The sequence below is a fragment of the Triticum urartu genome, chromosome 1A (genome assembly GCF_056163025.1).
Source record: "Triticum urartu cultivar PI428250 chromosome 1A, HENAU_Tu73, whole genome shotgun sequence".
In the NCBI taxonomy this organism is placed as follows: Eukaryota; Viridiplantae; Streptophyta; class Magnoliopsida; order Poales; family Poaceae; genus Triticum; species Triticum urartu.
This window is the reverse complement of record NC_141873.1, coordinates 394,013,077-394,026,683: the sequence shown is the minus strand read 5'-3', so window position 1 is coordinate 394,026,683 and position 13,607 is coordinate 394,013,077.

Below are 13,607 nucleotides of genomic sequence, written 5' to 3'. Positions count from 1 at the left end.
CAAGACGCCGGCTGGGGACTCCGGCCGACGCCCACACCAGAATGACCACAAGCGCAAGGGCCCCGTGCCGCCCTCCACCAGTCGGCAGGTGGCCACAGTCAAAGACGAGCAGCCCGAAGGGCGGCCCACACCCAAGAAGCAGAGGGGCGGCAAGCCGGCTTGGCAGCCAGCCTTCTCCTACGAGCAAAATCTCGATGCCCCATGCAAGTTCCACAGCGGCGCGAAGCCGTCCAGCCACACAACCCGGAAGTGCCACTGGCTCACCCGAATCTCCAAAGGCGAAGGACTCGCGCCGCCTCCGCCTGCCGGTCCGCCGCCTCCGGCTCCGCAGCCGCCGACCACTCGGCCTGCAGTCGGAGCCGTGCACGATGAGTTCCCCGACGAGCATGCCGCCTATGTCGTCTTTACAAGCCATCCCGAAGACCGGCGCGGAAGACGCCGAGAGCACCAGGAAGTCAGCATGGTCGCTGCCAACCCCGCCGAGCACATGCACTGGTCAGAAAAACCTATCAGCTGGAGCCGGGCCGACCACCCAGAGGTGATGCCATCTCCCGGCTCTTATGCGTTGGTTCTGGATGCCACCCTTGCAACGGACAGACGCACCGCCCGTTTCTCCCGCGTGCTGGTAGACGGCGGAAGCAGCATCAACATCCTGTACCGTGACACCCTGGAGAAGCTGAACGTCAAGACGAAGCAACTCATGCCTACTCGGACTGTGTTCCATGGCATTGTACCTGGCCTGTCCTGCGCCCCCATTGGAAAGATCCAGATTGATGTACTCTTTGGGGACAAGGATCATTTCCGCCAGGAAGCGATCTGGTTTGAAGTGGTGGACCTGGAGAGCCCCTACCATGCATTGCTTGGCCGCCCTGCCTTGGCCAGGTTCATGGCAGTTCCCCACTATGCTTACCTCAAGATGAAGATGCCGAGCACCAAGGGCGTCATCACCATAGCCGGCGATTACAAGAAGTCCTCCGAGTGCGCAGCAGCCAGCAGCCGGCTAGCTGAGTCCCTTGTGATTGCCGAAGAAAAGAAGATGTTGGACCGAGTTGTGGCCATGGCCGGCAAACAGTCGGCCTTGTCCCCCGATCCCAAGGTGTACGATGCCCAAGGATCTTTCCAGCCGGCCAAGGAGACAAAGAAGATACCCCTTGACCCCGAGCACCCAGAGAGGTTTGCCGTCATCGGGGCAAGCCTAAACAACAAATAGGAAGGCGAGCTCGCCGATTTCCTCCGTGAGAATCGGGACATCTTTGCATGGTCCCCCAAGGACATGCCGGGTGTTCCGAAGGAATTCGCCGAGCACAAGCTACACGTCCGAGAAGACGCAAAACCAGTCAAACAACCCCTCCGCCGACTGTCGGAGGAGAAAAGAAGGATTGTGGGAGAGGAGATAGCCCGGCTTCTGGCAGCCGGCTTCATTATGGAGGCTTTCTTTCCAGAGTGGCTCGCCAACCCGGTCCTCGTGCTAAAGAAGAACAACAAGTGGCGCATGTGCATAGACTACACGAGCCTCAACAAGGCTGCCAAGGATTGATCAAGTGATAGACTCCACGGCCGGATGCGAGCTATTGAGTTTCTTGGATGCTTACTCAGGATACCACCAGATAAAGTTAGATCCGGCAGACCGCCTTCATCACGCCATTCGGAGCCTTCTGCTACCTGACTATGACATTCGGCTTAAGAAATGCCGGTGCCACTTTTCAGCGTTGCATGCAGAAATGCCTCCTCAAGCAGCTCGGCAGAAATGCCCACGTCTACATAGACGACATTGTGGTGAAGACGGAGAAGCACGGCACCTTGCTGGAAGACCTCAAGGAAACATTTGAGAACCTGTGCCGGTTCCAGATCAAGCTCAACCCCGAGAAATGCGTGTTCAGAGTGCCAGCCGGCCAGCTCCTAGGCTTCCTGGTCTCCGAACGCGGCATCGAATGCAACCCTGTAAAGATCAAGGCCATTGAGAGGATGGCGATTCCCACCAAGCTTCGAGACGTCCAGAAGTTCACTGGGTGCTTGGCCTCCCTAAACCGCTTCATCAGCCGACTCAGAGAGAAAGCTCTCCCCCTCTACCGCCTCATGAAGAAGACCACTCACTTTGAGTGGAACGACCAAGCCAACCAAGCTTTTCACGAGCTGAAGAAGATGCTGGCCACGCCGCCTGTCCTGGCGGCGCCGACTGAGAAAGAGCCCATGCTCCTCTACATTGCCGCAACCAGCTGGGTGGTCAGCACCGTCATCGTAGTCCAATGCCCAGAAGAGGGCCGAGCCCAGCCGGTCCAGAGGCTGGTGTACTATTTGAGAGAGGTGCTGTCTACCTCGAAGCAGAACTACCCGCACTACCAGAAGATGTGCTACGGCGCGTACTTCGCCGCCAAGAAGCTGAAGCCCTACTTCCAAGAGCATCCCATCACGGTTGTATGCACCGCCCCGCTGGCCGAGATCATAGGCAGCCGGGATGCATCCGGCCGGGTGGCGAAATGGGCCATCGAGCTGGCCCCCTACATGATCTTATACCAGCCTCACACCGCCATCAAGTCCCAAGCATTGGCCGACTTCCTCGTCGACTGGGCCGAGACCCAGTACCTGCCGCCAGCTCCCGACTCCACTCATTGGCGCATGCACTTCGATGGGTCCAAGATGCGCACCGGCTTGGGAGCCGGCGTCATCCTCACCTCTCCCAAAGGCAATAAGCTCAGATACACGCTGCAAATTCACTTTGCCGCCTCCAACAACGTGGCCGAGTACGAGGCGCTCATACACGGGCTCCGGCTTGCCAAAGAGCTCGGCATACGCCGGATCCTATGTTACGGCGACTCGGACTTGGTAGTCCAGCAGTCATCCGGCGACTGGGACGCCAAGGACGTAAATATGGCAAGCTACCGCTTCCTCGTTCAGCAGATCAGTGGGTACTTTGAAGGATGCGAATTCCTCCACATACTGCGAGCCGACAATGAGCCAGCTGATGCCCTGGCTCGAATAGGCTCCACTCGGCAAGCAATACCAACCGGTGTCTTTCTACAATGCCTCCTCAAGCCGTCTATCAAGCCGTCTCCAGAGTCCGATTCCATCTTCGTGCCGCCTGACCCCGATACAGCTGGGTTCGGCTCGAAGAACCAAGCGGGTGACCCGGGGACTTCGGTAGTCGGCCCGGGGACATCAGCAGGCGGCTCGGGGACTTCCGTAGTTACGCCCGACCCGAGGACTGCCACACCCGGCTCGGGGACTGCGGTAGTCGGCCCGGAGACTGCACCAACACAATAGGCGGCGGCCGACTCCAGCATTTCACCACCCAGCCCGCCCGCCCTGGTCACAGTAGCCGCGTTGGCAATAGAAGAAGTCGCAGCTCCATCATGGGCTCAGTCCATCCTCAACTTCCTAATAAACCAAGATCTGCCGGCTGACGAAACAGAGGCAAGACAAGTCCAACGCCGAGCCGAAGCATACACAATCGTCAATAGAGAGCTCGTCAAGCGCAGTGTCACTGGAGTCCTCCAGCGATGCGTCGAGCAAGAGAAGGGCATTGCAATCCTCAGAGACATCCACCAAGGAGAATGCGGCCACCATGCGGCCTCAAGATCACTCGTCGCCAAAGCTTTCCGCCATGGTTTCTTTTGGCCGACTGCTTTGGATGACGCCAAGGAGTTAGTTAAACATTGCAAAGGGTGCCAACTCTTCAGCTCTAAGCAACACATGCCGGCTTCGGCACTCAAGACCATTCCCCTCACTTGGCCCTTCGCCGTTTGGGGACTGGACATGGTGGGCCCATTCAAGACGGCGCGCGGCGGCATGACACATCTGCTTGTCGCTGTGGACAAATTCACCAAATGGATTGAGGCAAAGCCGATCAAGAAGCTGAATGGGCCGACTGCCGTGACATTTATCACAGATATAACAACTCGGTACGGCGTGCCACACAGCATCATCACCGACAATGGCACGAATTTCGCCAAGGGAGCCTTGGCACGTTTCTGCGCGACGCAAGGCATCCGGTTGGACTTAGCGTCCGTTGCCCACCCGCAGTCAAATGGCCAGGTCGAGCGAGCCAACAGCCTCATCCTTTCCGGCATCAAGCCCCGACTGGTCGTACCATTGGAATGTTCAGCCGGCTGTTGGCTCGATGAGCTGCCGGCCGTCCTCTGGAGTCTGCGCACTACCCCAAACAAGTCAACCGGCTTCACTCCTTTCTTCCTCGTGTATGGTGCCGAGGCGGTCATCCCAACTAACATCGAGTTCGACTCGCCTCGGGTAACCATGTACACGGAGGCGGAGGCCAAGGAAGCACGAGAAGACGGCGTCGACCTGCTGGAAGAAGGCCGGCTGTTAGCCCTCAGCCGGTCCGCCATCTATCAGCAGGGCCTGCGCCGCTACCACAGCCGGAAGGTCAAGACAAGATCCTTCCAAGAGGGCGATCTTGTGCTCCGGCTGATCCAGCGAACAGCCGGCCAGCACAAGCTCTCGGCCCTTTGGGAGGGCCCCTTCGTCATCAGCAGAGCTTTAGGCAACGACTCCTAGTACCTGATCGACGCGCAGAAGCCGAAGGCACGAAAGAGAGACGACTCCGTCAAGGAGTCGGAACGACCATGGAACGCCAACCTCCTCCGAAGATTTTACAGTTGAAATGCAGTATGTATCATGCTAACTTTTGTACTAAGTACGAGACAATAGGCCCCCCGAGGAGAGCTCGGGGACTGCCATCTTTTATCTATGAATGAAGAATATCATGCTTATGACCTTGTCATTACATTCACTTTTTTCGTCCGACACCGGGTTCGACTAGTTGGCCCGAGGACTGGCCGCCTGGAGTTATATTAGAAGTCCTACCCGCGGTCAGACAAGTAGTGTGCCGGCACCCAAGCCTTCTCTTGCCAAAAGTCGCAGTTCGAAGAACCGGCTGTCCGGCTGACAAGAGTTAAAGGCAGGAAAGGACGCCCACACGAAAAACGGCTAGGGACTAACGGACTAATATAACAAAAGCCGGTTTTTCTCCCACCATCGACCGACTACCAGAGTAGCCGGCCGGCCGGCTTCCATTCACCTTGCTTCAATCTAAGAAAGCTCGAGTACTTGCCTTCCCAAAAGGGGAAGGCGGCAAAGGAAACAGCCTAAGGACAAAAAGCATACACGAATGGAAACCAAACACGCACACGATCATATTTACACAAAAGGCCTTCAAAAGGCCAGCATTCAACATAGTTCAAATACACCCCCAGTGGGTGGAACTGCGCAAGTTTAATAAAAATTGTTCAAAGGGTAACAAGCAGGAAAAGCAAGGACGGCAGTTTAGGCCAAGGGAGCGACTGGCGAGTCGGGCAGGTCGGTGGAGATGGCAGTGCCGGCTGGAGGAGTGGCCGGCTGGTGAACCTCGGCATGATCACCGCCTCCCGCAGAGGGCGCGCTAGCACGCGCCTCGTTGCTAGAGGCATGGTCAGGCTGAGGCTGGCTGGCCGCTTCACCGGCCGTCTCAACGTCTTCGCCTTCCTCTCCTTCGTCGTCTTCGCCTTCATCGGTGGAGGCGATCTCCTTTGCCGAGTCCTCACCCGCTGCCGGGTCCAGCCCGAACCACTCCCCCGGCTGGGCAACGCCGTCGTCATTTATTTCAGGAGCGAAGACGCTGATGTCAGTGCACTCGGCGATCGTCGAGGCACGCTGAGCGATAGCCGGCCGCACCTCCTCCATCTCCTCGTCGGCTTCCAGCCGCCAGGTGCGCAGCTGGTCCAGGTTCAGCCCGGGATACCAGGCTCGGATGAACTCCAGCACCCGCCCAGCTCCAAGCCGGGCCGCCGATGCCTTCCAGGCCTCGAAGCGGCCAACTGCAACCTCCAGCCAGTCGGTAGTCCGACTCGGGGTGCGGGGAATCGTTTCGCCTGGCCAGAGGGCGGCCAACACCTGCGCCCCGGCGCGCTGGAGGCGGCGGAGCATGCGGTGGGCCGGCTGCAGCCGGGCTTGGACCGCCAAGAGTTGCTCCTCAAGCGTCCGGCTCGCGTCCGGCGCGATTTCAGCCCCCGCCTATCGGTGCGCCTCGCGATGGGCTTTTATGGTTTGGGTGGCGAAGACGGAGTAGCCGGGAAAGTAGTCTGCACAGAGAACAAAAGCAGCACAAGTCGGAACACAAATCAGGGGGCAAGGGGCAAGCAAGGAATGATGAAGGTGGCTTACCATCGATCAGATCCTCGATACGACCGAAGCCCTCGCTCAGCGCTTGTTTTGCCTGAGCCCAGCCCGCATCTTCGGTCTCGAACTCGGCCTTCAGGGCGTCCTCGCTGTCCTGCGCCTTCTTCAGGGCCGCCTTGTGGCTCTCCTCCTGGTCGGCCAACTTCTTAGCCAGGCGGTCACGCTCCAGGACCAAGGCGTTGTACTCGGCTTCCTTGGCGCGAAGGGCGGCCTGGGCCCCGCTGAGCTGCCCCCTCAAGTCGGCATTGGCTCCTGCAAGCATGAAGACAAAGGAAAAATCAATAAGGAAGAAGTCGTCAAGGAAGATCCGACCCAACTGCTCAGCAGTCGGCCCGAATCTCGGGGACTACACCCAGTGGGTGCGCTGACGCGCCCCCACAGGAGATGAGCGAAACAAAGCACGTACTCCGGCTGCTAGTCAGGTCCTCGGTTCTCCGGCCCAGCTTCTGAGCCTGGGAGTTGAAGGCAGCAGCGCGGAGGTTATGATACTCCTGGAAGATCAGACAGGAGGCGAGGATAAGATAGTTGTCAGGACCTAGTAAGTTCCAAGCCGCCTGCGCAGCAGCCGACTCGAAACTCGGGGACTACACCCAGTGGGTGCGCTGACGCGCCCCCCACGGAAGAAATCAAAAGAGCAAAATAACCAAGGCCAGAAGGCTCACCCGGATGATGGCCCGCGTCACGAGGAACTCTTGGGTGTATCGCTGCAGCGAGGCGGCCTGGGCATGAAGCCGGTTCCGGACCTCCTGGGCCGCTGCATTCAGCTCGCCCGTCCCCCCGCTCGGAGTCCACTTGGACGTGCTGACGCTAGCCGCCTCCAGGGCCTCCGCCGTTTGGCTGGCGCCCGCAGCTCGGTGCGGCTCCGGCACGGAGGTGCCTCCCCCTGCGCGCCGGCGCATTTCTGGCTGCACCTCGAGGCCGGCCCCTGCCTCCTGCTCACCCCGGCCGGCTGCTCTGGCGCCGCGGCTGGTTGGCCGCTTTGGCCCGCTCCAGTCGGCGCCTTCTGCGGCGCCCCTCCACGAAGACCACGTGGTCCTCCCTCCTCTCCATCACCGGTGGGTCTTGGTCGACCTCCTCCGACGGGGGCACGGGGATGTCGGGGGCCACGGCGCGAAGGGGAACGACGAGCAGCGGAGGCTGGTTGTGCGAGGCCTCCGCCTCCGTCTCCACGGCTACCGCCTCCGCCCGGGCCTTGGCCGTCGCGTCGGCTTGCTCCTTCGCCGCCTGGGCGGTCCTTCGCTCCGCCGCCTCCTGTTCCTCCCGCACCTCCCGTGCATTCCGCTCCGTGGCCTCCCTAAGGTCGGCGCGGGGGTCCACGCGACGGGAGCCTGAGGACCCTCTAGTCGGCCCGACTACGGAGCCGCCAGGACCTCGCTCAAGGGAAAGCGGTGCCCTGTCCGGCGAGCAAAGAAAGGTTTAGAAGAGCTTCAATCGAAAAAGACAACGAATATATATATATATATATACAAGACGTTCGATGACTTACGCCGAGATCGCCTGCGGCTGCTTCACCGCCTTGCGGAAGCGGGCCACCTTCACGGCCGCCTCATCCCGTTTGTTTGCCGCCGTGGAAGCCTTGGATTTCTTCGGCCGGCTGCCGAAGAAGGTCGACGCGGCCTGGCGCTTCTGCGCGCCGCCACGGGCAGCCGGCGCGGCAGACGGGCCCGCGCCTTGATGATCAAGCGCCGGCTGGCGGTGTGGGGCGGCTTCGACCTCGTCGTCGTCCGTCCAGTCCTCGAAGCCGGCCCCGAGCCCCGCGCCTCCTGCCTCGTCGCCCTCCCCCACGATGGCATCTTCCATGGCGGCCGCTCCCAGGTCCGGATCATCGGCATCGTCCATCGTGCGGTCGGGGAGGAGCTGGCGCTCTACCCCTGCGGCCCAGGCCGTCGGCGAAAGAAGAGGGTTCTGCTAAGGGCAAACCAACTGATCAGAGGTCGGCCATCATGAGTCCGACTACAAAAAGGAAGAAAAGAAGAAAAACTTACGGCAGGCGGAGGGTTGGCGCGAGAATACGGCCCCTTGCCATATCGCCAATCCTCGGCGAGCTTGCAGTTGGAGATGTAGTTCACCATGTAAGACACCTCTGCATGAGGCATCTCCCTGGTGCTCAGCCAACACGGGTCGAAGCGGCCGCTCATCTGGCAAATCATGTGAGGCCGGCCTTGGAGCGGAAGTACTCGACGCTCCACGAAGGCGGCCACCAAGTCGGCTCCGGTCAGGCCCTCCGACTGGATCATCACCCGGAGCCGGGAGACGGCTGCGTTCCCGGCCTGAGACAACGACCTGGCCCGGTAGCTCCACGAAGGTTGCCTCCCAGCCGGCGGGCCGGCTATGTAAGCCGGCAGGTTGACGTAGTCGCCTTGCTGGGCGACGTTCTTCACGTAAAAGTAGGACTTCTGCCATAGCTTCACCGACTGGATCAGCGGGATGGGCGGGAACGGATTGTTCTTGCCCGTCCGCCTCATGGCAATGAAGGCTCCACAGGGGGCGGGCACGCCCGCGAAGACGGTGCCAAGCTTGCTCTGGAAGAATTCTCCCCAGAGCTCAAGAGTGGGGAGAACCCCAAGGAAGCCCTCGCACAGGGTGACGAAAGCAAATAGCAGCATCACCGCGTTGGGCGTGAGGTGATGCGGCTGGAGGTGGTAGAATTCAAGGAAAGATCGAAGGAATCCGCTCGCCGGGAGGCCGAAGCCGCGCAGGCAGTGTGAGCGGAAGATCACCTGCTCGCCCTCCTCCGGTGCCGGCGAAATCTCGCTCGCCGGCGCCTGATGAACCCGCACGAAGTTCTCGCCCGGCAGGCGCCGCGTCCGGCGGAGGAACTCGACGTGGTCCTCGTGGACGTTGGAGCCATCCCACGAGCTCGACAACGCCATGGGAGCGATGCGGCGAGGAGCAAGACGATACGACGGCGGAACGGCGCGGCAATAGGTTGCTGCGGCGGCGAAGGGAAGAAGAAGGAAGGCGAGAAGGGGCGGAGCGAGGGAGAGCGTGCGAGCCTCTGCCGCTCCCCCTCCTCCCCCTACTTATAGACCCGCGCGGCGGAGCCGAGGGGGCGTGGTATGGGGGAACGTGGGATCAGCTGCGCCCACTCCCCCACGTCCCCGATTATTGCGCCCTGATGGCGTAATAAAACCGCCGCAGGAAGGCGAGCGGTCCGTGTGGGCCGCAGAAGATCCGCGCTCGGGCCGAGGCCTAGGAGTAGCGGGCCCGGGCCTGCGGCGGCGTCCCGTCGCGCGCGTGCGTTGGCAGGATTTCCTTGCCACGTGGCCCGCGGGATGGCGCGCGGTCAGCTCGCAGGCCGACCCGCGTTCCCGCCTACGAGAAACGGAGCTTTCCGAAGACGGCGCGCACAAGCAAAGCCGGTCCCTCAGGATAGGAAGCTGACCAAGCTTCTCGTCCCTTTGTCAGCCTCGAAGCTCGATCAGCTTTGGGGACTACTTGAAGGAAATATGCCCTAGAGGCAATAATAAAGTTATTATTTATTTCCTTATATCATGATAAATGTTTATTATTCATGCTAGAATTGTATTAACCGGAAACATAATACATGTGTGAATACATAGACAAACAAAGTGTCACTAGTATGCCTCTACTTGACTAGCTCGTTAATCAAAGATGGTTATGTTTCCTAACCATAAACAAGTAGTTGTTATTTGATTAACGGGATCACATCATTAAGTGAATGATCTGATTGACATGACCCATTCCACTAGCTTAGCACCCGATCGTTTAGTATGTTGCTATTGCTTTCTTCATGACTTATACATGTTCCTATGACTATGAGATTATGCAACTCCCGTTTACCAGAGGAACACTTTGTGTGCTACCAAACGTCACAACGTAACTGGGTGATTATAAAGGAGCTCTACAGGTGTCTCCAAAGGTACATGTTGGGTTGGCGTATTTCGAGATTAGGATTTGTCACTCCGATTGTCGGAGAGGTATCTCTGGGCCCTCTCGGTAATGCACATCACTTAAGCCTTGCAAGCACTGCAACCGATGAGTTAGTTGCAGGATGATGTATTACAGAACGAGTAAAGAGACTTGCTGGTAACGAGATTGAACTAGGTATTTGGAATACCGACGATCGAATCTCGGGCAAGTAACATACCGATGACAAAGGGAACAACATATGTTGTTATGCGGTCTGACCGATAAAGATCTTCGTAGAATATGTAGGAGCCAATATGAGCATCCAGGTTCTGCTATTGGTTATTGACCGGAGACATGTCTCGGTCATGTCTACATTGTTCTCGAACCCGTAGGGTCCGCACGCTTAAGGTTACGATGACAGTTATGTTATGAGTTTATACATTTTGATGTACCGAAGTTTGTTCGGAGTCCCGGATGTGATCACGGACATGACGAGGAGTCTCGAAATGGTTGAGACATAAAGATTGATATATTGGAAGCCTATGTTTGGATACCGGAAGTGTTCCGGGTGAAATCGGGATTTTACCGGAGTACCGGGAGGTTACCGGAACCCCCCGGGAGCTAAATGGGCCATGATGGGCCTTAGTGGAAAAGATAAGAGGCAGCCCTACATGGGCCGCGCGCCCCTCCCCTCCCTTGGTCCGAATAGGACAAGGAGAGGGGGATGGCCCCTCTCTCTCTTTTTCCCCCCTCCACGAATCCTATTCCAACTAGGATTGGGGGGGGGGAATCCTACTCCCAGAGGGAGTAGGACTCTCCTGGCGCGCCCTCCTTGGCCGGCCGCCTACCCCCCTTTAGTCCTTTATATACGGAGGCAGGGGCACCCCAGAGACACACAAGTTGATCCACGTGATCTATTCCTTAGCCGTGTGCGGCGCCCCAGCCACCATAGTCCTCGATAATATTGTAGCGGTGCTTAGGCGAAGCCCTGCAGCAGTAGTACGTCAAGATCGTCACCACGCCGTCGTGCTGACGGAACTCTTCCCTGACACTTTGCTGGATTGGAGTCCGGGGATCGTCATCGAGCTGAACGTGTGGTAGGCTCGGAGGTGCCGTAGTTTCGGTGCTTGATCGGTCGGATCGTGGAGACGTACGACTACATCAACCAAACGCTTCCGTTGTCGATCTACTAGGTATGTAGATCATACTCCCCCTCTCGTTGCTATGCATCACCATGATCTTGCGTGTGTGTAGGAATTTTTTTGAAATTACTACGAAACCCAACAGTGGCATCCGAGCCTAGGTTTTATATGTTGATGTTATATGCACGAGTAGAACACAAGTGAGTTGTGGGCGATATAAGTCATACTGCTTACCAGCATGTCATACTTTGGTTCGGCGGTATTGTTGGGCGAAGCGGCCCGGACCGACATTATGCGTACGCTTACGCGAGACCGGTTCTCCTGACGTGCTTTGCACATAGGTGGCTTGCGGGTGACAGTTTCTCCTACTTTAGTTGAATCGAGTGTGGCTACGCCCGGTCCTTGCGAAGGTTAAAACAGCACCAACTTGACAAACTATCGTTGTGGTTTTGATGCGTAGGTAAGATTGGTTCTTGCTTAAGCCCGTAGCAGCCACGTAAAAACTTGCAACAACAAAGTAGAGGACGTCTAACTTGTTTTTGCAGGGCATGTTTTGATGTGATATGGTCAAGACATGATGCTAAATTTTATTGTATGAGATGATCATGTTTTGTAACCGAGTTATCGGCAACTGGCAGGAGCCATATGGTTGTCGCTTTATTGTATGCAATGCAATCGCGCTGTAATGCTTTACTTTATCACTAAATGGTAGCGATAGTCGTGGAAGCACAAGCTCGGCGAGACGACAACGGTGCTACGATGGAGATCAAGGTGTCGCGCCGGTGACGATGGTGATCACGACGGTGCTTCGGAGATGGAGATCACAAGCACAAGATGATGATGGCCATATCATATCACTTATATTGATTGCATGTGATGTTTAACTTTTATGCATCTTATCTTGCTTTGATTGACGGTAGCATTATAAGATGATCTCTCACTAAATTATCAAGTAGTGTTCTCCCTGAGTATGCACCATTGCGAAAGTTCTTCGTGCTGAGACACCACGTGATGATCGGGTGTGATAGGCTCTACGTTCAAATACAACGGGTGCAAAACAGTTGCACACGCGGAATACTCAGGTTAAACTTGACGAGCCAAGCATATACATATATGGCCTCGGAACACGGAGACTGAAAGGTCGAGCGTGAATCATATAGTAGATATGATCAACATAAAGATGTTCACCAATGAAACTACTCCATCTCACATGATGATCGGACATGGTTTAGTTGATTTGGATCACGTAATCACTTAGAGGATTAGAGGGATGTCTATCTAAGTGGGAGTTCTTTAAGTAAATTAACTGAACTTAAATTTATCATGAAACTTAGTACCTGATTAGTATCTTGCTTGTTTATGTTTGATTGTAGATAGATGGCTCGTGCTGTTGTTCCGTTGAATTTTAATGCGTTCCTTGAGAAAGCAAAGTTGAAAGATGATGGTAGCAATTACACGGACTGGGTCCGTAACTTCAGGATTATCCTCATTGCTGCACAGAAGAATTACGTCCTAGAAGCACCGCTGGGTGCCAGGCCTGCTGCAGGAGCAACGCCGGATGTTATGAACATCTGGCAGAGCAAAGTTGATGACTACTCAATAGTTCAGTGTTCCATGCTTTACGGCTTAGAATCGGGACTTCAACGACGTTTTGAACGTCATGGAGCATATGAGATGTTCCAGGAGTTGAAGTTAATATTTCAAGCAAATGCCCGGATTGAGAGATACGAAGTCTCCAATAAGTTCTATAGCTGCAAGATGGAGGAGAACAGTTCTGTCAGTGAGCATATACTCAAAATGTCTGGGTATAATAATCACTTGATTCGGTTGGGAGTTAATCTTCCAGATGACTGCGTCATTGACAGAATTCTCCAATCACTGCCACCAAGCTACAAGAGCTTCGTGATGAACTATAATATGCAAGGGATGAATAAGACTATTCCCGAGCTCTTCGCGATGCTGAAAGCTGCGGAGGTAGAAATCAAGAAGGAGCATCAAGTGTTGATGGTCAACAAGACCACTAGTTACAAGAAAAAGGGCAAAGGGAAGAAGAAGGGGAACTTCAAAAAGAACGACAAGCAAGTTGCTACTCAAGAGAAGAAACCCAAACCTGGACCTAAGCCTGAAACTGAGTGCTTCTATTGCAAGCAGACTGGTCACTGGAAGCGGAACAGCCCCAAGTATTTGGCGGATAAGAAGGATGGCAAGGTGAACAAAGGTATATGTGATATACATGTTATTGATGTGTACCTTACTAATGCTCGCAGTAGCACCTGGGTATTTGATACTAGTTCTGTTGCTAATATTTGCAACTCGAAACAGGGACTACGGATTAAGCGAAGATTGGCTAAGGACGAGGTGACGATGCGCGCGGGAAACGGTTCCAAAGTCGATGTGATTGCAGTCGGCACGCTATCTCTA